Genomic DNA, 25,369 nt, shown 5'->3' on the forward strand with positions numbered 1-25,369 from the left:
AAAGCGCAAAGGACAAATTCCCATGCAGGTGACAGCCTGGATGTGGTGGGGTTTTCCGGGGTGCAGACCCACAGGGAGAGAAACTCAGGGCGCACTGAAGCCTGTGAACATTCTAGAACCAGGGCAAGGGGCGTAGGGGACTGGGGAACAGAGGGGCCCGGGAAGCCTGACCAGTCAGGCCGGCTAAGTCAGCAGCTGCCCCGCCCTCACCACCCAGGCTCCCTGGCAGTCTGAGGTCGCCTCCCGCCAGCCGCGACCCCACCGCGCGGCGCGCGCCGATCCCGGAGGGCGCCCAGGGGGCGGCGGCGCCGACAGGCCGGCTCCAGGGCGCCGCTGCCACTTCTGCGGCCGCCGAGGGTTGGGGCGGGGAAAGTGGAGCAGCCCGCCCGGCCGGAGGCTACAGGACAGCTGTGCGCCGAGCCGAGCCCGCGGCGGGACGGGTCGGAGGGACGGCGGCGACGCCCAAGGTACAGTGCCCGAGGGGTGGAGGAGGGGTGGAGGGCTGCGGGCTGCGGGCTGCGGGGCGCGCGCCTCCCCTGCGCCCTCTGCCCCGGGCAGCCCGGGAGGGAGGCCGGCGCTTCCCCTGGTCCCGGCGGCCCGGAGTTGGGGCGGCGGAAGGGAGGCAGGGGAGGCTATCTCCCCGCGCCCTGTGCAGGGGAACAGCAGGGCTCCCCCCACTCCTAACCCTTGCTCCCTGGTGCCCAAGATCCCTGATGGGGACTGGAGGAGAGCACAGAAGCACCGGGGTTGAGATCAGGAAGGACATGGGGGGCCCTTCTGCCACGCCCAGCCTCTTCATTTCCCAGTTGGGGAGACTGAGGCTCAGAGTGAAGTGACTTGCCCAAGGTCACAGTTCAGTGTATAGAAGAGGTGCATTTCATTCTAGAAATGAAAACTCACTTGCGGGGCATTGCTGCCAGGAGCTCTTGCCACGTGGACCTGGACAGCAGCATGGCTGGTGCCTTGTGTAAAAACAAAACTGAGAGAGATAGAGAATCAAAGGACAAAGAGACAGAAAGAGGACCTCCCAAAGCAAAGGAAGGCGGTCAGGAAATGGGCTGACACCGGGGCTGCACTTCCTCCCTGGCCTGTTCCTGCTGTGGTCTGGCCCTGTGACTCAGCCACCCCACTACTCAGGCCCAGGTGTGTGCATCTGCGTGCATATGTGTGTGTAGGTGCATGTGTATATGTGTGTGTACCCTTGTATATGTGTGTGTGTGCGCCAAGATGTAGTGAATCTCCCTGAGCATTTGGGAAAGCCTGTTGAGTCCATATGTCTGTCCACTTACACTCAGTGAACTTGCTGGGGAACCTGCCCTGTGTTTGGCTGTTTTTATAGACAGGTTCTGGCCTCAGTGGGCCATTTTAAGCTGTTATTGTTCTTTTTTTTTTTTTCCTTTAAACAACACACAAACATATGCAAAATGGCCCATTATTTCTACTTACCCATCTAGTGACCAGGTAGTTTCTTTGACATCTCCAGTTGTTTCCTTTCCTTGAAGAGAAATTTGCTAAGGCCCAGTTTAGAGCCCTGAGGTGTCCCATCCAAGGGTCAGTGGGAGCTGCCAGTAAAGTCAAAAGGTACCTCTGCAGCGCCCTGCCAGCCTTCTGCGGTGCTGAGGGGGAGGAGATAGAGAGGAAAGGATGGGCTAGGGAGAAGAGGAACGAAAGGGAGAGACATAGTGAAGAGGAAAAGGAAGGAGAAGCCCAGTCCATGGCATGGACCATTCCGTGGCATGGGCAGAGTTATTTGTGGGGACCTATGCTTTGGGAACGTGGCTCCCCAGGGCTCAGAGAGGCTGCAGGGCCATACCCAGATGGACTTTAGAAAAAAACAGAGCTAGTCAGCTTTGTAATTTCTCGTGCAATCCATTCACTTTTGAGAGTGAAAAGGAGAGTGTTAATACTGGTCATGACGGACAACCCAGGTCACCCTCGTGACAGCCAGTACCCATTAAGCGGCAGACATTTGTTTCCTGGTTCAAGTCTCACTACAACCCAGTTGTTTGGCTGTTGTCCTGTTTTATGGAAAAATTAACCGGAGAGGCAAGGCATCATGGCCAAGGTCACACAGCCAGGAACTGGTAGAGGCAGAATTTGAACCCAGGCAGTAGTTTGGCTATTCCAGAGCCTGGACCTTCAGCATCACACGACCCTGGCCCTCTACTCACCACCAGCATCAAGATAGAGAGGGCTTCCCTGTCCTGTTCCAGGACTCAGCATGTGAGTGAGCTCTTGGGTGGCTGTCTCCCCTTACAGCTGCTCTCAGGCCTCCACTCAGCAGGACTTAGCTGGATAACAGGACAGCTGTGGTTGGAGGTGAAGTGTCAGAGGGTGGGCGCAGGAAGCATGCTTTGTCCTCTCCAGGCCATGCACCTTGTTCAGGCGCCCTTGGCCTCTCCAGTTTCTAGTTCTGGTTCATTCTTGCCCTGTAGCTGCTCTGGCCTTTCAGGCTAGGCCCCCAGAGGATGTATGGACTGGATTAGACACAGCAAGATCGTCTGAAGGCCCAGCGTGTTGGGAGTGGAGGCCTCAAGGTACTTGTCGGCCTGGGGGGACCCAAGGGGGCCACTGTCTGATGGACAAAGTTACATTCAGGGACCTCTCCCAGCTTGAGGAATATGGGGTTTTCTTCTGTCACAGAATCTTGTGGAGACAATGTATTACTTTTGTCAGTTCTTCTGGGCTCCCCATCTGCTGGTTTTCTCAAAATGTTGGTGAGGCTCTTTCTTTCTTTCTTTCTTCCCTTGTCTGCGTGTTGACACATCCTGGATGGGCTGGCCGAGGGAGGCGTTTACGGGGCAGCATCTAGTGGTGGACAGAGCCTGACCCTAGGTAATGCTCCGGCAGGCACTAAGAGATGCAGGAAGGTAGGAACAGGTAGGCTCCCTGTGTGGTTCAGGTTCCAGGTTCCCACTGAACTGGCACAGAGAAGAGCCAGTAATGAGCTGCCCTGCCTGGAGGGCTGGGCCTGAGAAATTGTGGGTGGCAAGGAAGTGTTCCTTATGTAAGGGAGCTCCAGCTGTGCAATTCTAGGCTCTTCTGGCCTCGGAGGAGAGATGGGACTGAGTGCCCAGGCTGGGCTGCGCCAAGACCTCCTGGGGCCAGCAGCGTGGCTGCCCTCCTCCCAGGGCCTGTATTTGCCTTTCTGGCCTGGCAGCTTCTGTAACTCCCTTTTTACCTCAGCAGCAGAACCAGGGAAATATGCGGCTGGCTACAGTGGCTTAATTACCAAGGCAGACAAGAAGAAAATCTGTTAGCTGGCCAATTGGTTTATTTTCACTTTATTTATTTTAGAGATTGCTCAGTGTTGAGCTCCAGGATTTGCTTTGGGCCCAGGTGAATTGATGGAGCTTTGCCATGTGGAAGCCACATAACCACACACCTGCACACACTGGGAGGGAAGGGGAGGAAGACCGACTTCCTGCAGCCCTAACCTGAGAAACCTGGAAATTCAAGGACCCTCTTGCCACTGTACCTAGAGGCTGGATGCACAGAAATGCACCAGGTGAGGCTGAGAGCTTGGCATAAATGAACTTGTTCAACCCTTGTTACAGCCTCGTGAGATAGGTACTGTTTTTTTTCATTTTCCCCATTTTGTGGATGAGGAAGCCAAGGCTCTGGGAAGTGGAGTAACATGCCCCAGATTATACAGCTAACAAGAGGCCAGTCTGGGATTTGAACTCCTGTAGCCTGGCCCTAGGGCCATGTCTTCAGCCATTCCTCAGGCTGCCTCTCTGAATGTTAAGCCCAGAACCAGAACCACACCGGTTCTGACTGTAACCAGCCATGTGTCTTCAGCCTGATTTTCTTGTCTCTTCAGTGAGATGGGAATATTACCTGCCAGCCTGTCTTGGGTGAGCTAATGTGTGTGAAAGCGCACCTCAGTGAAGGCTTTCATGGTTCCTTTGTGGTGGTGGCTCCACGGTCCCAGCGTACCTCCCCCACCAGTCCTGGTCTGTGTGCCAGGCTTAGACTGAAATTTCCCAGAGGGCAGGGACAGCATCTCTCACCTAATCAGCATTTGTGTTTACTGAGCCCCTACTGGGCCAACTAAGGGTCCCCAGGGCCTCTGGTTTAAGAGAGGGCATGTCCCTTCAGCATTCATGGTCCCCTAGGAGGGATGGTCTAAAAAGATAGCCGGTGCTGTTGTTGTTCAGAGCACTCAGAGTCAAGCCCATTTCTTGTGACTTCCCAGAGCATGCAGGATTTGAGTTGGACCCAGAAGAAAGGGTCAACTTTGGAAAGGCACAGAGAAAGCAGGTGCATTGGAGGTAGGGCCTGTGATAGAGTACAGAGCACAGTGAGAAAAGGCATGTGGTTGGGCAGGAGGATCCTCACAGTTGGAGGGTCCCTACGGGGATCTGTGTTACCATCTCACTGTGTCCAGCTTCTAGCAGAATTCTGCACCTGATTGCTGCCCCTGGGGCTTTTAATGACAGCTAGGAAATGCCATGAGCCCTGGTGGCTAGGCTCAGGCCATGGAGCATTTGCAGACAGTCCTTTATTCTCCGGAATGGTGGCACTAGGCTGGTATGCCTTTCTGTGGACATCAGAGAAGTCATGGCCAAGGGGGTCAGAGACACTGGTCAGAGAGGCCACATGTACCTCCAGCCAGGGTTTGTTTTTGTGCGGGGAAGGAGGAGGTGGTGTGTTGAAGCTACTCTGTTTATTACCTGAGCAAGACTGAAAGTTAGAGGCATTCTTCCCAAAGGCAAGTGTTCCTCCTGGACATGACAGAAGCACCACTGTCCCCAGAGAACATGGAGGGGAAGGGGAGGAGGTCCTTGGACATTTCCTTTGGTTTCATCTGAATCGTGATCAGAAATAACTGTCAGGGAGATACCATCAGGAAAGACTAATTATTCTGCATAAGAATCTTAGCTCTTTCTCTGAGGCCATGGTCTGTGATTGATACGAGTTTTCAAGTCTTTGGGGGGCTTATGTTAAACAGATGTCCTGGGTGAAGATCAGCTCCACGTGATGGAGGTGGTAGCCTGGGTGCACGGACGCGGCCTTCCTCAGAATCTCACAGAGAGAGGGTGACCCTAACTCTCCTTTATGTTACTTTTGTTTTGATGTGTTCAGTGGGCTGACGGTTGAGTTTTAGGGTACTGCTTTATTTAATTTATTTTTTTAGAAAGAGAGAGCACGTGAGTGGGGAGGGGAAGAGGGAGAAGGGAGAGAAAATCTTGAGCAGGCTCCACCCATAGTGAGGAGCCTGATATGGGTCTCATTCCCACAACCCTGAGGTCATGACCCGAGTGGAATCCAAGAGTTGGATGCTTAACCAACTGAGCCACCCAGACATCTCTAGTTTGAATTTTTTGCGGTAACTCTGTCTCTTTTTTAATTGGAGTAAAATATACAGAACGTAAAATTCACAGTTTTAACCATTTTTCAGTGTGTAGTCCGGTGGCATTAAGAACATCTAGAGTGTTGGGTGGCCACCACTACCACCACCACCAGAGCTTTTTTTTCATCTTCCCAACTGATAGGGCTTGGTATTAACCCTAACCCCAGAGAATTCCACAATCTTGCTCTGTCTTGGCTTCCTTACTCATGGTGGCCTAGCCACCAGATGCCCCCTCCACTTGGACAATCTTTCTGCTGCTGTTCTGTGCTACTTTCTGGTGTTTGTTTTTGGTTTTGGATTTTAGTCTCCGTGTCTGCCACATGGGCTTCTGTGAGACTGCCCTCTTTGGGCTGCATTCTGTGCTCAGCATGTTATATAGCACCTCGTGTATTTATCCCGCTGGTCCCATATGGTAGTTATGAGCAAGCACCCCTTGAGGTGAGGAGGCTGCATCCAAGGTGCAACATCCCACATCACGGGAATGTCAGAGGCAGAGTTTGTCTCTGGACTCTGACCTTCCTGCTTCATCCTGGTGGGAATGTCACTGTATAGGCTCAGGCACAGCTAGCCCTGCCTCACACGTTAGTGTCAACTCCAGAAGGTTTCTAGAATTAGCATAGAGTTGAGCATGTATTACAGGAATTCTCTCCATGAGGATTCTTAACAGGAGCTAGCCAAAAAAGATCTGCTTGGAAATAGCTTAATTACATACCATACATAAACTGCTAATGGAATTTACCAAACTGCTAAATTAAGCTTTTCCACTAATTATATGCGTACTATAAAGTGGGAGTTTAGCTTTGACCATGGGTGCTTCCCCAGGCAGAGAGATGGCGAATCCTTTCTGGGGGCAGGGCTTGGTCACCCTGTCAGTTCTTATTCTTAATCATGATGGGTTGTGCTTTTCCGTCCCTTCTTGATGTCCTGATGTAGCTCGACTCTGCATTTTTCTCAGGGCCAGGTAACGTGGTCGTCCTGGCTGCAAATATGCCAGAATGTATTTCCTATTTCTCCCGCAGACATTTTCTCTAGCAGTCTCATCTTCGGCAGTGTGTCTCTCTGGCACCTTTTCTGCTGCTTGGACTATGCTCCCTGCTCTGTTGCCCCATACTGAGATTTCTGGGGTTTCTCTTTGCCTGAGGCTCAGGGTTCTGGTTTTGGTATATGTGGCTCCAGTCCAGTCAGGGTAGAAGCAGGAAGGTGTCCAGCAGACTTTCACATGGGCCTCATGCATAAGATAATTTATTTGTGGCTACCGTGTGCCAGGCACTGTTTCTAATCTAGGACTTAGCATCCCCATTTTACAGATGGAGGAACTGAGGCTCAGAGAAGCTAAATACCTTATCTGAGTTCACACATCTAGTTCTGATATAGACACCTACGTCACCAATGCCACCCCCTGCTGCTGATCCTTCTGCACAACACGGCTCCCTAACAAAGGCTGTGGGGTCTGCTGAATCACAGAGTTCTGCTAACACACCTGTAATAGGGGAGCAGATTCCCCTGATTCCACATGAGATAAGCTGCTGCAGGCACAGGCCAGTGAGAAATATAAGGGTGGGGAATGCCAGTTAAAAAGTTTGCTATAGAGCTTCTTTTTAAGGAGTGCAATTTTAATACACTGGACCACAGCTTGAATCAGAAACAAAGATGCAAAAAAAGGAACTGCTAAGTGAAATGAATGTTAATGAAAAAAAATTACTAGGCCTCCATTATGTAATCACACATTGCAAACTAAAAATATATTTTTTTAAAACACACAAGCCCTATTTACTGGAGTTAGAAATAGAATGAAGAGCTCTAATTTGTTCTGAATAACAATCACATTATACCACATACCACATCTGAATTTTCGGACACTTTAGGGGCTAAATCAATGTGGTTTTACTGAATGTTAATGCCCGCACTGCACCCCCCCCAACAAACCCCAAAACCTCAACCAAATGGATCAGCAGATACTGACTGAGCACCTACTGTGTGCAGTAATGTTGTGCTGGGAGAAAGAACAAAGGTTCTAATACGTATTTGACATGACAGGGGACTTGGCAAGAGAGTGGAATGAAGAGTGTGTGCTCTAATAGGAAATGGGCTCTGGAGAAGGTGTCCTAGTGGGTGTGAGAACTGAGCTGGGCCTTCAGGAACAGTAGAATTCCGCAGATAGCTGGTCACAGGGAGCCCTGGGAGGAGTGTTCTGTGACGGTCCTTCAGTTCATTTTAATAGACACTGTCTGAGGGCCCTTCCACATGGAAATTGAACCCATGAAGTGCTACCCAGGCCTTAAGACATGCCTAACCCTACCGATATTTTTAAGGGTTACCTCATCCTCTTCCAGGTGGTTATCACTAACTCAGTTTCCCATCCAAAAGATTCGAGGAGCCAGGACTCTCTGATCCTTTCTCTCTCACACAGACAGGGATGCTGTATAAAATCAAGCACAGCCAGCCCTGCCTGGGCACATGTGTGTCTACACTTGGAGGTTTCTAGAATCTGTATGGATGTGGGAGTGCGTTATATGAACTGAGCTCCATTAGGATGGAGATATGTTCAGCATGCTGCAGAAGGTTCTAGAGGGCTATAGAGTAGAAGCAGGCAGGGCCACCCACAGAATCACCCTCTTCAGACAGTTACCCACCAGAAAAGTTTGAGAGGAGGAGCCCAGGTGATAACTCTTCTAACAATAGGCCCACTATTGAATTCTTTCATGTCTGCCGCCCAATTTCCTTTCAGCCCTGGTTATAGGACCACAGCCTTCCACTGAGGCCTGGTAATGGCGGCTTGTCCAGTCCCTTTTGCCCCTGAGTGCCTGGGTCCCCAACTAGTTCATGCACCTGCAGCCATGCCACACTCTGCAGCTGCGAAGTCAGGGCTGGGCTGTCCTAGATGCACTTTATTTATTTTTTAATATTTTATTTAAATTGAATTTGCCAACATATAACACCTAGTGCTCATTCCATCAAGTGCCCTCCTCATTACCCGTCACCCAGTTACCCCAACCCCCCTCCCAACTCCCCTTCTGCAACCCTTTGTTTTTTCCCAGAGTTAGGAGTCTCTCATGGGTTGTCTCCCTCTCTAAATTTTTCCCACTCAGTTCCCCTCCTTTCCCTTATGGCCCCTTTCACTATTTCTTATATTCCACATATGAGCGAAACCATGTGATGATTGCCAGATGCACTTTAGAAAGAGGTGTTAACTAGCACAGTGATGGGCATGGCTGACTGCCGTGCCCTCGCCCAGGGAACACATGTGCCACTCCACCGCTCAGTGTACTTAGGCTCTAGACTCCAGACCTATTAGAGCGTGATGAGTGCTCCTGGGCATGTTTTCTTTTATAGCCTAAGATGCAAGCTGAATGACAAAGCCATGCCTCATGTCCTCTTGCCTGGTCCTATCTAAATGCAAATGCCAGTCTGATGGAAGTCCTGATGAGGTCCTCTTAGGATGCAGTTCTCTCAGGACCTGGTTCCCGGGAGCGAATGCAGGCTGATGGACAGGCTAGAAAGCTCAGCGGAGCAGTTCTACTTAGCGGATTCACGGCACTTGCTTACTGTAGTCCTCAGCCACCTCACTGATAAAATAGCTGCCCTTCACGTCTCTGTACCATGGCATGACAGTGGAGGGAAGCAGTGGCAATGGGAATGCACCTTACAAAGATAAGACCTATTTATTATTTATTTATGTATTTATGTATTTATGTATTTAGGTATTTATTTTTATTGGAGTTCAATTTGCCAACATATAGCATAACACCCAGTGCTCATCCCATCAAGTGCCCCCCCTCAGTGCTCATCACTCGGTCACCCCCACCCCCCGCCCTCCTACCCTTTCACCACCCCTTGTTTGTTTCCCAGAGTTAAGAGTCTCTCATGTTCTGTCTCCCTTTCTGATATTTCCCACTCATTTTTCTCCTTTCCCCTTTCTTCCCTTTCACTATTATTTATATTCCCCAAATGAATGAGACCATATAATATTTGTCCTTCTCCAATTGACTTACTTCACTCAGCATAATACCCTCCTGTTCCATCCACGTCGAAGCAAATGGTGGGTATTTATCGTTTCTAATGGCTGAGTAATATTCCATTGTATACATAGACCACATCTTTTTTATCCATTCATCTTTCGATGGACACCGAGGCTCCTCCCACAGTTTGGCTGTTGTGGACATTGCTGCTAGAAACATCGGGGTGCAGGTGTCCCAGCGTTTCACTGGATCTGTAAGATAAGACCTTTTAAATGGAGGCTGCTTATGTTTTTTGCAGCCATGTAGTCTCCACCCATTCACCAGGCTGGGCTAAATTAATCATTTGTTTCGTAGGTTATTAAAATAGGTCCAAGGGGGGCACACCTGAGTGGCTCAGTCAGTTGAGCATCTGCCTTCAGTTCAGGTCATGGTCCCGGAGTCCTGGGATCAAGGCCTGCATCGGGCTCCCTGATCAGTGGGGGGTCTCCTTCTCCCTCTGCCTCTACCCCACCCCATGCTTGTGTTCTCATTCTTGCCCACTCTCTCTCTCTCAAATAAATAAAATCCTAAAAAAAGAAAGAAAGAGAAAGAAAGAAAGAAAGAAAGAAAGAAAGAAAGAAAGAAAGAAAAGAAACAATCCCAAGCATGTTCTGATATCCAGAGGGTCTGACCTTCCTCACAAATATTTGCTCAGGGGTGAGGAGAGTAGAGGTAACCATGGAGAAGAAAGGTTAGAGGATGAAGGGTGTCAGTGAGTGCAGGTGAGTATGGTCAGACACCTGTCGGCTTCACTTGGTATAGATTCAAGTCAATTATTCCACTAAGTACCTCCCAATCCCTGAGCTAGGAGCCTGGGACTGTGACTCTCCTCCTTAGCTTAGAGGTGAGGACTCTAGAAGCGAAGCCAAGCTACTTGCTCAAGGTCAGCTGGGTGGTAAGTGTAGAATCAGAATTCGGATGCAGCTGCTTGGACTGCAAATTCTCCTCCCCTAACAGAGTAAGGTCAGCACCTTGGTGAAGGTCTCTCAGGTTGACCAAGCTCCTTTCAGTCTGTGTAGCAGTTCCGGGCTCTGCTTTCCAATCTTCACAGTAAATCAATGAGCTGAGTATTATGCTGGGTGTTATACACTCGGCCGTGCACGGTATATGAAATGATGGTTGTGGAAACACTTAGTAGATTATAAAATGCTCTACAAATATGATATAATGACTGCCTCTGGACAATAAAATCAGAAAGGTTCAGTGGCTTGCCTAAGGACACACAGATGGGAACAGATGGCAGAGTAAGGATGGCAGCCTGGGTCTTAAAACTTCAGGACTGGTGTTGATTCTTGATAGCATCAAGGGAAGATTGGTTCTGGATTTATCTGTTCCCGCCTTGGTTTTACCCCCAACTCACCGCCCCCCCTCACCCCCTGCCCTACCCATCAAATAGTTGCCAAATGAAAATTAGGCAGAAAACCTCAAGGGGTCCAAGCTCACTTTTCTTGGCTGACTTTTCTTTCTTCTTCTTTTTTTTTTTTTTAAGATTTTATTTATTTATTCATGGGAGAGAGAGAGAGAGAGGCAGAGACACAACACAGGCAGAGGGAGAAGCAGGCTCCATGCAGGGAGCCTGACGTGGGACTCGATCCTGGGTCTCCAGGATCACATCCTGGGCTGAAGGCGGCGCTAAACTGCTGAGCCACCCGGGCTGCCCATGACTTTTCTTTTATAGTTCTTATGAAATGGAGAGACATCAAAGATGGAGTTAGGGAGAGTGTCTGTCTCTCCGCGTGAGGACTGGACTGCAGAAGCAGCCACACAGGGGTCATCATCTGTGTGCCACTTGCTGTCTCCTTGTTGGCAGAAGAGCCCTAGGACAGGAGAATGGGTGGCATGGGCCATTTTGCCCTATGGATGAGCCAACGCGTTTTTTATGGCCTCAAAAAACTGTGAACACACATTATTTTAAAATTGAATTAAACCAAAGCCCAGGGTGTATATATCCCTGGAATGTGTGTGTACACATGCGATATTTTATAAACAAAGACATCATAGATACTGTGTTTGAAAGATCTTAGGCTCGATACTGAAAAGATAACAAGGAAACAGGTGCTAAGGTCAGCTCTGTGGTGCAGATTCCTCTGCCAATGACAAAGTGCCACAGTGTATCTTACACTGAAGCAGAGGCTATAATTCTCCTGTTGCTAACACTGTCTTCCTTACTTGTTTATTTGTTACTTTTTGAAGAGATAGGAAATTAGGATTTATCTGACATCTTCTAGATACAGAAGCTGTGTTGGGAGCATTTGTATGCGTCTGCTCATTTATTCCTTACAGCAGCCTGGCATTAGTGGTATTCTATGAATTTTTGAGATGAAGATTCAGGTTTCTCAGGTAGTAAGACATGACAGCAGGAGATGAGTGTAAACGTGTCTGACTCCAGATCTATGCTCTTTTGTCAGTGGACTGAGAAAATCCTTTTTATTTTTCCTTGTTCTTTATTCCTTCTGTAATGTCAGATCTTCCACCTATAATCACTTTCCTCCTTTCAGAAATATACCTTTTCAAAATGTCCTTTCATGAGGGTTTGCTTGTGGTAAACTAGAATTTTGTTTATGGATAATGCCTTCATTTCTCTTAGTCTTTAATTATTTTTAAAATTTATTTTAAGTTATCTCTACACCCAACATGGTACTCAAACTCACAACCCTGAGATTAAGAGTTGCATGCTCTACTGACTCAGTAAGGCCCCCCTTTCTTTTATTCATAAAGAATATTTTCTTCAGGGTCACCTGGGTGGCTCAGTCGGTTAAAGTGTCTGACTCTTGGTTTCGGCTCAGGTCATGATCTCAGGGTCCTGGGATCGAGTCCCATGTCGGGCTCCCCACTCAGCAGGGAATCTGCTTGTCTCTGTCTCCCTCTGCCCCTCCCCCTCAAATAAATAAATCTTTTAATAAAAGAATGTTTTCTTCAAGTATAGAATTCTCAGATGATGGTTACTCTCTTTCAGCATGTTGAGAGTCTTTGACCACCATTTTTGGGCTTATAGTCATTGGAAGGAAACTTGTCTCCTCTCATTGACTGGTTTAAAAAAAAGATTTTATTTATTTTTTTGAGATAGAGAGAGAGCCTACTTACATGAGTGGGAGCTGGAGGAGGGGCAGAGGGAGAGGGAGAAGGAGGGAGAAAGATTCTCAAGCAGACTCCCTGCTGAGTGCAGAGCCCAACATGGGGCTCGGTCCCAGGACTCTGAGATCATGACCTGAGCTGAAATCAAGAGTCAGATGCTTAACCATCTGAGCCATCTAGGTGCCCTTATCTTTCCTCCCTTTTAGAAAATTTGTAACCATTATCTGTTCAGATTCTTCCTCTCTCCTTTCCCTTTCTAGGACTCCAAATAGACACCTGCTGGTTTTCATATTCATGTCTCCTAAGCTGTCTTTCATATTTTTCTGAGTCTTTGTCTTTCTGTGCTGCATTTTGATTAGTTTTTTTTTGACCTAGCTCCCAGCTCACTACTTCTTTCTCAGGTGTATCTAATATGCTATTAAGTCTGTCCACAGACTGTAATTTGAGTTATTTAATTTTCATTTCTAAAAATTCCCTTTGGTCCATTTTTTCCCCGAAATCTTGACTATTTCTCATGATTTGCTGTTGTTATTATTCCTCAGACATATTTGCAGGCTTGTCTTTAAATTATTTAATTACATTATAGTCATTATTATAATCAGAACCTGGATATTCCACTATCTGAAGGAGTCCCTGGCCACTGAATTCCTTCCTTTCTTGCTAGCTCATTGATGCTGTTAGAAACATTTTAAAAAATATATTTTTTTGTACAAGATTCTTTTGTTTTGAGTGGGAGGGTCAAAGGACTCAGCCTCTCATAATGTCAGAAATAGATGTCTAGCATATTTATTTTAAATTGACAGAATTATGAGTGTAAAAAGTAATCCAATGGAGGTTGGCCTTTGAGACCTAGAATTGTCCATACTGTACTGAATGTATGTTATGACCAGTGCATGCATGCCTTGATGATAAGCCAGTCAGTGTGACTTGCCCAGCCCAGTGGCAGAGTGATGGAGGCTTATTCTGCTTTGTGCCCCATCCCCGAAGATATGGCCTCGTAAGTAGTTATGACCAAACAAGGGAGTCTTCAAGAAACCTCCTATCTGAGGGATCATTTTATCTCTAAGGGATTAGGGGTGCCCTGAGGAGAGGAGGTTTGATAAGACTTGTCTCTTAGTTGCTGCTGAGTCCTAGCTGAGTCACTGGGGCTTGGTCTTATCTCTGCTTGGGATTCAGGGGTACGTGTTACTCCATCTCAGTGGTCATCTGGGAGTATCCAAAATGGATGTAGAGAGGACCATAGAGCCTGATCTGGCTTCAACCCCTCCTTCCTGTTTACCACACCCAATCCCTCCGTCCTCCTGATGCCACCTACTAAGTGGCCCTAGAGTCCGTTCGCCCAAACCTACTCATCTGCCACGCTGCTGCAGGACACCACTATCTCTCATCTGGACTGGAACATATCCCCAACTGCTTGTAATATATCCATTCTCTATCCCCACCTCTCCCTTCCTCATTTCATCCCTCACAAGTAGCCAAAGTCATCTCTTATACAAATCAGATTGTGACTCACCCAGATTTTATTAGCTTCACATCAGTGATTTCCTACCACTGCTTGGATGAAATCCTGCAGAGCCTTGTTCTTTAACCTCGTCTCTGGCCACCCCCAACCACATTAAAATTGTGCTCTTTTCCTTGATTTCCTGAACACATGAAAGCTCTTTCTCCATGAGGGTGTTTGTACCTGCTGTTCCTTCTCTCTGGGAGCTCTCCATCCTCTTCCCTGGCTCACCCCTGTTCATCTTGGAGGACCCAACTTATATCCCTCATTTTCTCTCCATGCTAGTCCTCTTGCTGTACGCTCCCTGTGGTGAGCAGTTTCTATGTCCCTTCGTGTCTTCGTTGTGATTCCATAATTATTTTCGCAATTTCTGTTCATTGTGTGTCTTCCCACCATCTGGTGAGGATTGGATTCATGTATGTCCCAGTCGTCCCTGTATCTCCAACATAAAGCACAAAGCCTGGCATGTGGTATATGTTCCCCATCTAGAGAATGAATCTGTGAATGGATCCGGTTTCTGCCTCCAACCCTCCACTGGCACTGCTCTTACGGAGTTCACCTGTGACCTCCTCATTGCTAAATCCAGTGTTTCTTCTAAATCTTAAAATGTGAGAACTTCCCATTTAAAACCGTTGTCAAAAAATAAATAAATAAATAAATAAAACCGTTGTCAACTCTACTTCTTTAAACACTCTCCAACTTGGCTTATCCTTAGATTTTGAGACAGTATCTTTCCTTTGTTTTCTTCTGCCTCTCTAAGCTCTGCTTCTGAGTCTCTTTTGCTCTCTTGCTTTGGGTATCCCTTAAATGTAAGTGTTGGGATGTCTGGGTGGCTCAGTTGGTGAAGGGTCCAACTCTTGATTTTGGCTCAGGCCATGATCTCGGGGTTGTGGGATTGAGCCCCACCTTGGGCTCTGCACTGGGCATAGAGCCTACAATCTTTAGCAGCTCTCTCTCTCTCTCTCTCTGCTTCTCCTCCCCTTGTGCCCTCCCACCCTCAAGTTTTCATACACAGGTGTACTTGCTCTGTATAAAAAAAAAAGTTAGTGTCTTACATGAATCCATCCTTCACTCTTTCCCCTCCTGCACAATCTATGATCAGCTTTAGCTTTATCTTGGCTTCAAGCATCACATTTTTGCTGGTGAACCCCAAACCTTTATGTCTAGCCGGGACCCTGCCCCTGAGTACCAGATCCTTCTTTGGCATTGCATTTTGAAATACCTTCATCCTGATGTCCCACAGATACCCAGTCTTCACATTTTACAAGTAGATCTTTTTATCTTCCCTGCCAAGCTTGTTCCTCCTCCAGCATTTCCACTCTGGCTAAATAGCTTCACCACCAGCCTACTTTTGAAGCTAGAGGCCACGGAGACACCCTGGATACCTCTGCCAGCCCCGTATCCCCTGTCCAGCTATTATCACAATCTATCTCTTGCATCTCCATTCCTCTTGGCTCTGCACTGCCACCACTGAGTGCAACCCATGCTTTTGCTCATACCTCCTCCTACCTGGGCTCCCTCCTTCTGGCCCTTTCTACTCCAGAGATCTTGTCCCAAATAACAAAGCTTGATCATGCTGTTTCCTTGCCTCACCTCTCACATTTCTCCAAAATGTCTGTACAGTGAAGCCCGTTCTCCTTAGGTTGATATGGAGGGTTCTTCCCCCTACCCCATCTTTATTGCTGGCTTTGCTTCTCTTCCCATCATTCATCTTCCTTTGAATATGCCATCCTTTCTCATCATGTGTTTATGGTGTTGAGTAAGAGTTCTCAAACGTTATGGGGCTTCCAGAATCACATGGAGGGCTTGTTAAAAACACAACATGCTGGGTCTCACCCCCAGAGATTCTGATTCTGAAATCTGAAAGGAGGTTAAAGATCTGAATTTGTGAGATTCCCAGGGGCTCCTGGTGCTGTTGTGCTGGTCATCATTTTGAGAATCACTGGTATAGATGGGTCAAGAGTGTGAGCCTGGGGAGCTCTGCCACCTAGGATCAAATCCTGCCTCTGCCACTCACTTCCTGTATCACTTAACCTCTCTATGCCTCAGTTTACTTTTCCATAAGATGAGGCTAATAATTTGAGCTTCCTTATCAGCTTTGGTGGTGGACTGAATGAGTTAATCCTCAGAAAGCACAAAAAACAATGCCTGGTTTGTTAGCGCTCAGGAAATGTTAGCTGCCATCATGGTTTATGATTTTGATCATTCCTCATATCCTTGGTTACGAAGGTCTGACTTTCTCATTCTTCTCTGCTCACACTCTTCTGCTCTTCCCTCAAGAGGGAGTTTGTTTTCCGAGGTGCTTTTGCTAGCATTCCCCACCCCCAGGTCCCTGATGCACACCCAGGCTGATGTGCACCTCCCACTAAGCACTCGACACATGGCACTCACCGACCTCCTGACCAGGAGTGGATCTAACCCACCATGCATCCTCCAGGACTTCATTTTTGAGTCCCTGTCTGGTATATCATAGGGACTCAGAAATGTTTAATGAATTCAATGACTGAATTGGCATATGCTGTAGAATTGAATACTGTATTGACAAGGTGGTTACATGGGTTAGATCTGGGGAGAGGACTGATCACCAAAGAAAAGGTGGAGAGAAAGTACAATGTGGACGTTTGGGAAGTTGTAGTCAGTACAGTGAGATTATGCTCTAGGAATATTGTCCTGTGGTTTTGAGAACATCTGAATGCACATCACTTAGGATAGTCTTAGCTGTAGATGGTAAAAACAAAACCCCGAAACTCAGCTCAGTGAATGTAAACAACATGGATATGTATTACTTGTATAATGAGAAGTCTGGAGGAAAGGTGACACCAGGGCTGTTTAATCCAGTGGTTTAGTGATGTCATCAAGGACCTGGCTTTCTTCTTGCTCTGTTCTTCTCTTATGCTTCCCGTCATGGTCACAATGTGGCCAGATAAGACAACCTCTGGTAGCAGTGAAGCATCTCTCTTTTCAAGAGCCAAAAAAACATTTCCAGGAACATCCCCTAGGAGGCCCCTCTCATATCTCAAGACCAGAGAGAGTGAGAAGCCCACTCCTGCCTTTCTCACGGACCAGGGGCCTGCATTTGCTCTGACTGCATAGGGCCCCTGGGCTAAGGGTCCGGCCGGGTGCTTAGCCAGAGTGGTGACATCATTGGAGTTCTGTTAGAGAGGAACAGGGGAGAAATGGGTGTTGCTTGCCTAAGCAGTGTCTGCTTCAAAACCAGACCCAAATCCCAGCTGGAAATTTATTTGAAAAGTAACAGGATAGAAATTAAGTGACTTCAAAGACCTTTTCTGCTCTGAGTATCTATAATGACTTATTTGAAATCAAAGTGAAGAGACCTCTCTTCTGTCTGTTCCATCTGCAGGTCATGCCTTGGCCACAGCTGCCCCTCAGGAGAATGGCTTGGAGCCAAAGTCACGCCAGCAGGCTGCTTGCCAAGGGCGGAGCAGCAGCGACTTGCCACTTTTCCTCCTGAGCCCAGCCTGGGTGTCCACCTGGCACTCCGCACGAGCACGTCTCTTCCTCCTGGAGCAGCCTGACCCAGAGGCCTGGGCTTCAGAGAGAGCTCCGGGAGAGTTCAGTCCTGGTGGGCTGCCTCCCCGAACCCAGGTGTGCAAAGGGACACGGGCCTTCCTTACGGTAAGAATCAGGTTCCCAGAGGCAAGTGTAGTGGGAGCCTGCGAGAAGGATGGGCCAAGTAAGCAGATGTTCTGAATGATGACGCGGTAACTCTGGTAGGAGTCTCTGAGTTTCTGTAACCTCTCTTAAAAACTCTTGTAGTCGACCTGCCAAACTACCTGGATTTTGTGCTTCCTGCAGGTCAGATTTGTGGCGAACCATAGAATAGGTTCATCGTCCATCTAGGGTCTTTGTCTCTGAATAGGTAAAGGGAGCTGATGGGAAAGTCTTTGAGCAGGGGTAGCAGGTAATGATCACAGACAGCAGTGGGTGTCTGCAGTGGGTAACAAGTTTGGGTTCTATGCCCAGAGCAGTGGTGACAGCTTCTAGAAATTGACTACTCGCCTGACATCCTAACACTTTCCCAAACACACATTATCAGTAGCAGCTAAAATGAAATACAGTAGAAGATTGAGGCCAGATGGCAGGCTAGTGGGATTTAGTTAGGAGTGACTTCTCTAGTATCTGCTGAAGGGTGAGGTCATGTTTCTTTGGCCTCTGTGAAGTGTATTGTATTATATGTATCATACACATATATAGTGTGTATCAGTGTATGTATATATGTATTATAATTTTTCATGTCTGTCTTAAATCTTCAACCACATTGTCAACTCCCTGAGGGCAATAATTGAACATTTTATATCCCCTATGTTCTTCACAAGGTCAGTACTTGGTAATTATTGATTTTTACTGCATACCTATACAATAAAATCCAATCAGTGCAGGTCCCGGTTTTCATTCATTGGATCAGAGTTGCCATCAATGGCTTCCTAGTACCTACTGGGATGGAAGAGCATCAGATGGAAGCTGCGGTGTATTTGCTTCCTATGGCAGCCATAATAAAGTACTACAAACATGGTGATTTAAAACAGCAGAAATGTATCATCTCTCAGTTCTGGAGGATTGAAGCCCAGAGTCCAGGTGTTGGCAAGGCCATACTCTTTCCCGAATCTGTAGAGGAATTCTTCCTTGCCTCTTCCCATCTTCTGGGCATTTGTTAGCAATCTTCAGCATTTCGTGGCTTGTGGCCACATAATCCATGCTCTGCCTTTATTGTTGCATGGCTTTTTCCCTCTGTATCTATATCTTCACGTGACTGTCTTCTTGTTGGACTAGGGGCCCACCATACTCCAGGATGACCTCACCTTGCCGAATGACATCTGTAATGATCCTATTTCCAAATGAGCTCACATATGGAGGTACTAGAGGTTAGGTCTTCAACAAGTCTTTACTGGAGATCACAATTCAACCTAGAACACTAAGTGAGCTCATTCGAGGTGACAAGACAAGCATGTACAAAAGGCAAGGGGGTGAATATTAAGAGTGTCTCTTGGTGCTGAGAAGAGTCAGCAGGAGCATGTGTCCTCTGTTCTCTGTCCTATGGTGTTCTCCAGGGGTTTGCATGAGCTGGGGCCCAGCTGGACACACCAGGATCCCATGTTCCAGAGGTGGACCTCCACACACCTATCACTTTCCCTTTCTATATACAAGTTGAGGAGAGGCCTCCATGGAGGGGAGAAAGCAGACCATTTGGGTTCCAGGCAGCCTTAACTTTCAAGGAAAGTAGAGGAGCCCCACCTTATTCTGTGGGAAGTTGCATCCTCTTCCCCTGGGAGAGGAGAAGCTTCTGGACCCAGCCAGCTAATTGCCAGGCAATTCACAGGGAGTCTCAGATAACAGATATTCAATAACCTGCTTGTTTCCAAATGTAGAGAAACTTGTTCCCTTTCTGCCAGTTTTTCTACTTCCCCAGTTTAGGACCCGTTAGCACAGAAGTCATAAACCAAAGACCTACAGGCCATTTGTAGCCTGCAGATAGACTTTGTTCACAGTGGCTGGTGTATTTTTTAATAAAATATATTTTTTTAATAAAATATTTTTATATAATTTTTTGAATAGGCAATATATTACATAGTTCAAAAATAAAATCACTCTAGGAAGAGGGAACTCTTGTCTTGGCCTCTATCTGCCTGCCCTGCCCCCTCCTGGGACAGTAATCAGCTTTATTACTGTTATACATCATTCTGGAGTTTCATTTTGCAAATACAGACCAGTACAAATATACCTGATGACTCCGTCATGTTTTTTCTTAGTATCACACCTTTTTTAATCTTGTTTTTTTTTTCCACTTAATTTACCTTGGTGCTCTTTTCCTATTAGTATGTTGAGAGCTTTCTGATATTTTTTTTTGATGGGGCATAATGCTCCATTGTTGGGATGTACCCTAATTTATTCAGCCAATCCCCTACCTATGGACACAGGTCGTTTCCAGTCATTTGGTGTGTTTTGCACTTAATGGTGCAGTGAGTAAGCTTGCCATTGTGTCTTGTGGCTAAATGTGTATAACACTTAAAAATTCTGAAATCTTTGAATTATCAAAAGGACTGGAACCGCTGGGTTCTAATAACCACTGGCTTGGACTGAGCGGCGACTGTCTCTAAGGATCCCTGACCCTGGGACTAGCCTGTTCCCATCTGACATTTCCGCGTCCTTCTGCCCGTTCTGTCTTCTATTAAGTCTGAGGGTTGACTGCCACTGAGCATTAGAATTGTGCTGTCCTTCTTATGATAGATAAAGGAGAAAGGGAAAAAAATCACCCAGATGCTCATGTCTCTTCAAACTGGCAAATGAAAGCCAAGGGGGTCTTTTTCAAGATGAAAAGGACAGGGCAGATGTCTGTGTGGGTGTGATTCTGCTTTGTTTGCACCTGACAAGTTAGCTCATCTGTGTTACATGTCCGGGCACTATGGATGTGCAGCCCTGCCTCGTTATGTCCATGCCATTTTGCCTCAGAGAGGAAGGAAAAGAACTCTGTTTATTCACTGGTTGTTTTAGCACAGCCTGAGTAAGCTGCTTGGAGACCCGGAATAAAAATGAACATGACAGTCAAAAGGATTGTTCTATTACATGTACCATCTAACCAAAGCCCCATGAGGATGTGGTATTCCTTGTTGCATTTTATAGACAAGGAAACAGTGTCAGAGTGAAGTCACTTGGCCAAGATTCATAACTGATGCTTTGTAGAACGGGTATTCAAACCCAAGAATTTCTGGCTCTAGAACTTGATTCTAATCTTTTATGCTACCTGCAACATCTTGAAAAAGAGTGGCACCTCTCACCTTTCAAGCTTGCTGTTCGTGGTGGCATGGTGATGATGGTCACGACAAAGATAAGAGAGCAGCTCTGAAAATGAGGGAGTCAGTGACATGCCCTAAAGAAGGCTTGTAACCAGAATGTATTTCTGTTCTCCTACCAAAGGTGATGGCTCATCCTTGATGATCTGTCACATTGTAATCGGCTCCATTGCCCCCTCTGCTCTTTTCGTCCCCAAACATTTACACAGAACAGCTTCCAAAGGTGAGGCACTGTGCCAGATGTGACAGCCGAGAGGAGTGAGCCACACCCTGATCCTTGGAGCCTAGTTAGGACATGTCAGCAGAGAGCTGCAGTGCCACCTGGTAAATGTGGCACTGGAATGGCATGAGGTATCAGGCTGGGGCCTCAATGTGATAAAAGAAATGAATTACCAGTGGAGTAACAGGGTGGGTGGTTTCTAGCTGTCTTGGGTTTTTATCATTGCTCTGTGAAGGAAGGAAGTGAGGGCCCGGAAGTGGAGACCGTGGGCTAAGATATTGAGCCATCCTTCTGCTCACATGTGGCCCAGGGTGGAGCTGATGGTGGCCACAGCTCTGCAAGCTGCAGGCTCCTTGGAGACGGCCTCAGTCAGGGTTGAAAGGTGGGCTGAAGGAAGCCTCCTCTCCCCTTTGCTGCTCATCTCAGGGTTTCTCATACTTGGCTGTTCTGTCAGGAGCAGGGGGGTTTGGGCAGGTTGTGGGGGGTGGGGTTGGGTGGTGGTTAGCAGCTGAGGTGAGCAGGGGGCCTGGGCCAGCAGGGTATAGTTCATAAGTCATTAAATTTGACCTTTTATTTATTTATTTTTAAATATTTTATTTATTTATAGAGAGAGCGTGTGCACATGTGTGCGTGAGCAAGGGGAGGAGCAGCAGGAGAGGGAGAGAATCTTCCACTGACTCCCGCTAAGCACGGAGTCTGGTGTGGGGCTTGATCCCACAACCCTGAGGCCACAACCTGAGTGGAAATCAAGAGTCGGATGCTCAATGGACTGAGCCACCCAGGCACCCCTATCTGACCTTTTAAGTCACATGTCAGCAGAAGGATCCTCCTGCTGGGGCTTCTTGTCAGAGGGAAACTCCTTTCCTGTTTTTTTATGGCTGCCATTTATTTTTCTTCTTCCATAAGTTTGCATGCCACAGTGTCTAGCATCTCTGTAGATATCACAGAACAACCAGGGGTTCTGCTTTTATGTAGTCCTTCTCTGAGTGTGTGGCTAAGCACCGCAGCCCACTGGCAGAGGGAGTGGGGAGGGAGGGGGTTGCTCGTCATTAAACACTGGGCCTTGCGCAGCTGGTGGAATTTTCAAAGCAGAGGTGTTGAAACTTAGTCCAAGCGTGTGCTGGGGATCTACTGCTTGTGCTTCTACAGATGAGTCATGGAAGGTGGCTGTTGTCTGGTTAAGGAGAATTTAGTCCTGAGAGATGACACACAAGGGGCCTTTCGAGGCCACAGCTTCGTGTGCTTGTCTGGCTGTGGCTGTGTGCAGATACAAGAGAAGAATCCCCTCCCCTGCTAGTCCCCGAGGAGCTTAGTGACAAGAAGAGGAGCAAAATATACAGTTGACCCACCTCCTTGGACCTGCTCCCTCATTCGAGCTACGAGTAAGGTTGGCTTTGCTCAGTATTCCTAGTGGGATCAGACTGCCCCCAGAGAAGTGCTTCACAGATGCCTTCAGTGTGCATGTGAATTACCTGGGGGCTTGTCAAACATGCACACTCGATCCAGTAGGTCTAGTTCAAGGCTTAAGATTCTGCTTTTCTAACAGACTCCCAGGATCTGCTGCCGGCCTAGGGACCACAGTGCTTTGCGTACTGAAGCCCCAGAAGCCATTTTGTAAATCTGTGAGATGGCTTTGACAAATGCCCCAGAATTTACTGCTGGGGGTGCCTGTCGTGCCATGTGCAAACCAGCCCCATCAGTGAAGAATTGTTACCTGCCCTGCCAAACTAAACCCAAACAAATGTAAGTCAGTAATATTTTTCTACATAGTAATACTGAAAAGTTTTCAAAGAAGTGATGCCAAAAGCCCAGTAATTGAGAAGCTGTTTTTTTTTGGCAAAGAGAAACCTCAATGAAATAAAAGACAAAACCTTGAAATGACTGGATAATTTCCCCCACTCTATGTATTCTGTCTCGATTAGAGCATTTCCAAACATACACTTAACTAACAAGAGTTGCAGTGCAATATGTAGTTACTGCAAAAACAAGGAAACCACTTGCAGATCTGTAACAGGAGATTTGAGGCTTCATCTAACACACACAGTTGCAGGACAACACATTATTACACTAGCAGAGGCATATGAAATGTCACCATGTTGATAAACTTCTTTATCAAAACTGCTTTTAAAATAGTTTATATTCTAGGGTGCCTGATGGCTCAGTCAGTATTGCTCAAAAGCACCTGCCTTCAGCTCAGGTCAGGATCCCAGGGTCCTGGAATCGAGTCCTGCATTGGGCTCCCTGCTCAGTGAGGAGTCTGCTTCTCCCTCTGCCCCTCCCTGCTCGTGCTCTCTCTCAAATAAATAAATAAAATCTTAAAAAATAATAAAATAGTTTATGTTCTAATATATGAATATAAACAGTTGTAGGACATTGTAGGACACTTATGAGAAATCTCTTGCAAAAATTAGACATTACAATGACTTACTTTGGGGTTGCCTTTATTTTTCACTCACAGTTAGATATTCCTCTTTGAGATGTATCAAACAACAGTTTCTAATCGGGCCTCCTCTCCCCCCTGCCTGAATGAAAGGGGGAGATTGCTTCCACAGCTTTTTTAAGGCTGGGGACTGAATACCTGCCTCCACTCTGTGGGTGGGATCTCCAGATTGTAGACAATGTTTCCCATGGTTCTTTGTCACCACCTGTCCCATGTCAGCATAATAAAGTATTATGACACTATATAAAGTTTAACTCGTTCACAAGAAAAGCATACTTCCTTGTTTTACCTATTTTCACATTATTTTCCCTGATATATTATCCCTACCTCAGCACGGGCTGTTTCCTTCTTCCTATCATCAGATACAAACCGGTGAGAGGGTTTATTATTTCTTATCTGACATTTTTTTCTGTTGTCCTCTGGTTTTCATTTCCCTGTACTCCTGTGAAGTGTATAATCTAATCTTATTCATTATAAGCAGGTGTAAGCCATGACTACTTCATTAGTGTGTTCCTGTGCAGTCATGCATGAGCACTTACATGTTGAGATATTTATTATTTTAATATAAATTGCTTTCCTTTTTTCTCCTGTATATGACAACTAGAGCCAAATTATGCCTGTGGGTTGACTTGCTTATCTGGGAGTGTCATTTCAGGCCACCTAGAGGGTGTTTCCAAATATTTGTTGTACAAATAGGGCGTGGGTTGGAGAGCATGGAACACGCTGGAGGTCTCTGAGGTCTCTGACATTTGTGCAACATTAAAAAACCAGTAGATGGCAGTCTGATCTGTGGCTACATTGAAAGAATCCTGAATGAGAAAGCAGTCAGGAAAGTTGGTATCACCCCTAGTATCTGCTTGGGTGAGATGCGATGAGACCTTGGGATTTGAAATGGTGGTTCTCCCCAAGTTGGTCCTAAGAAACCGGGTAACTTCAGCAAAAACAAACACAAAAGCCCACACACATACTTCAGAGGACAGACACAGAGAGAAGGCCATGTGAGGACAGAGTGTTCCTGTGGAGCCACCAGATGCCAGAAGAAGAAAGAACTGATTTCTCCCCTAGCTCCTTCAGAGGGGGCATAGCCTGTGGACACCTAGAACCCTGTGGACACTTAGAAGCCTGTGGACACCTAGGAGCCCATGAACACCTAGATTTAGGACTTCTGGCCTCCAGAACCATGAGAGAATACATTTTTGCCATTTTTAAGGCACCTGATTTTTGATGATTTGTTATGGCAGCCCTAGAAAACCAAGACACTGCCCGAAGGGTGGATAGCATCTGATAAGATGGAAGGAATATAGGAGGTTTTAAAGGTTTTTTAATTTTTAATTTTTTTACATTGATTTATTTATTTGGGGGGAGGGGCAGAGGGAGAGGGAGACAAGGAGATTCCCTGCTGAGTGGGGAACCCACCACAGGCTCTGCAGGTCTGGGTGGTATTGCTGCTGTCATCGGCTGGATGTGCTGAGGTCTTCAACGTTGATCCCACTGCAGACCCCTGAGTGCTGTCATATCACTTCTGATGAATTCCAGAGGGACCATCCTCAATCCTCTGCACTGGAATGAGAGCACCCAATCTCAAGGCATGTGCAGGGGTGGGGACATCTCGTGGACACTGCACGATGGAATGCAAATCCATCCCCTATTATCTGCAAACATAAGCAAGGGAAATCATTCATTGACAATGCTCGTGAACTCTGTGTCCTCCTTGACTCTTCTGGCTGGTTGCGTGGAAGCCGAGAGGGGGGTGTCACAGCATCCTGGATGCGGGCTCACTGCCCACATTGCTGGATCTTGTGTGTGCATTTCCCAGGCATTGTTCTCAACAGGGAGGACCAGTAGCATGGGAGCAGAGAGGTCACCTGAGCATGATTGCCTTTAGGGTGGAGAGGCAATCAGACGTGGCCTGGCAAGAACCACCTAGAGAGTGCAGTGCACTGAGCTGGGGTGGGGGTGGGGGACTGGAT

General features: G+C 47.1%; 1 protein-coding gene across 7 annotated transcripts in view; it reads left to right on the forward strand.

Annotated features, from left to right (window-relative positions):
* The first annotated feature begins 296 nt into the window (after positions 1 to 296).
* The window catches only part of CRACR2A (calcium release activated channel regulator 2A), a 137,619-nt gene continuing 112,546 nt past the window's right edge, over positions 297 to 25,369 (forward strand). For 3 of the 7 annotated variants that reach the window (XM_072799329.1, XM_072799330.1, XM_072799333.1), the window contains exons 1-2: positions 298 to 467; positions 17,292 to 17,566. The gene's annotated coding sequence lies outside the window, so the exon portion shown is untranslated. Of the gene's footprint in view, positions 468 to 3,297; positions 3,509 to 17,291; positions 17,567 to 25,369 lie in introns of all 7 variants that reach the window. The other 4 variants (XM_072799331.1, XR_012017816.1, XM_072799332.1 and 1 more) reach the window with 4 other exon arrangements.

Source organism: Canis lupus, chromosome 25, assembly GCF_048164855.1.
Source record: "Canis lupus baileyi chromosome 25, mCanLup2.hap1, whole genome shotgun sequence".
Classification (NCBI taxonomy): Eukaryota; Metazoa; Chordata; class Mammalia; order Carnivora; family Canidae; genus Canis; species Canis lupus.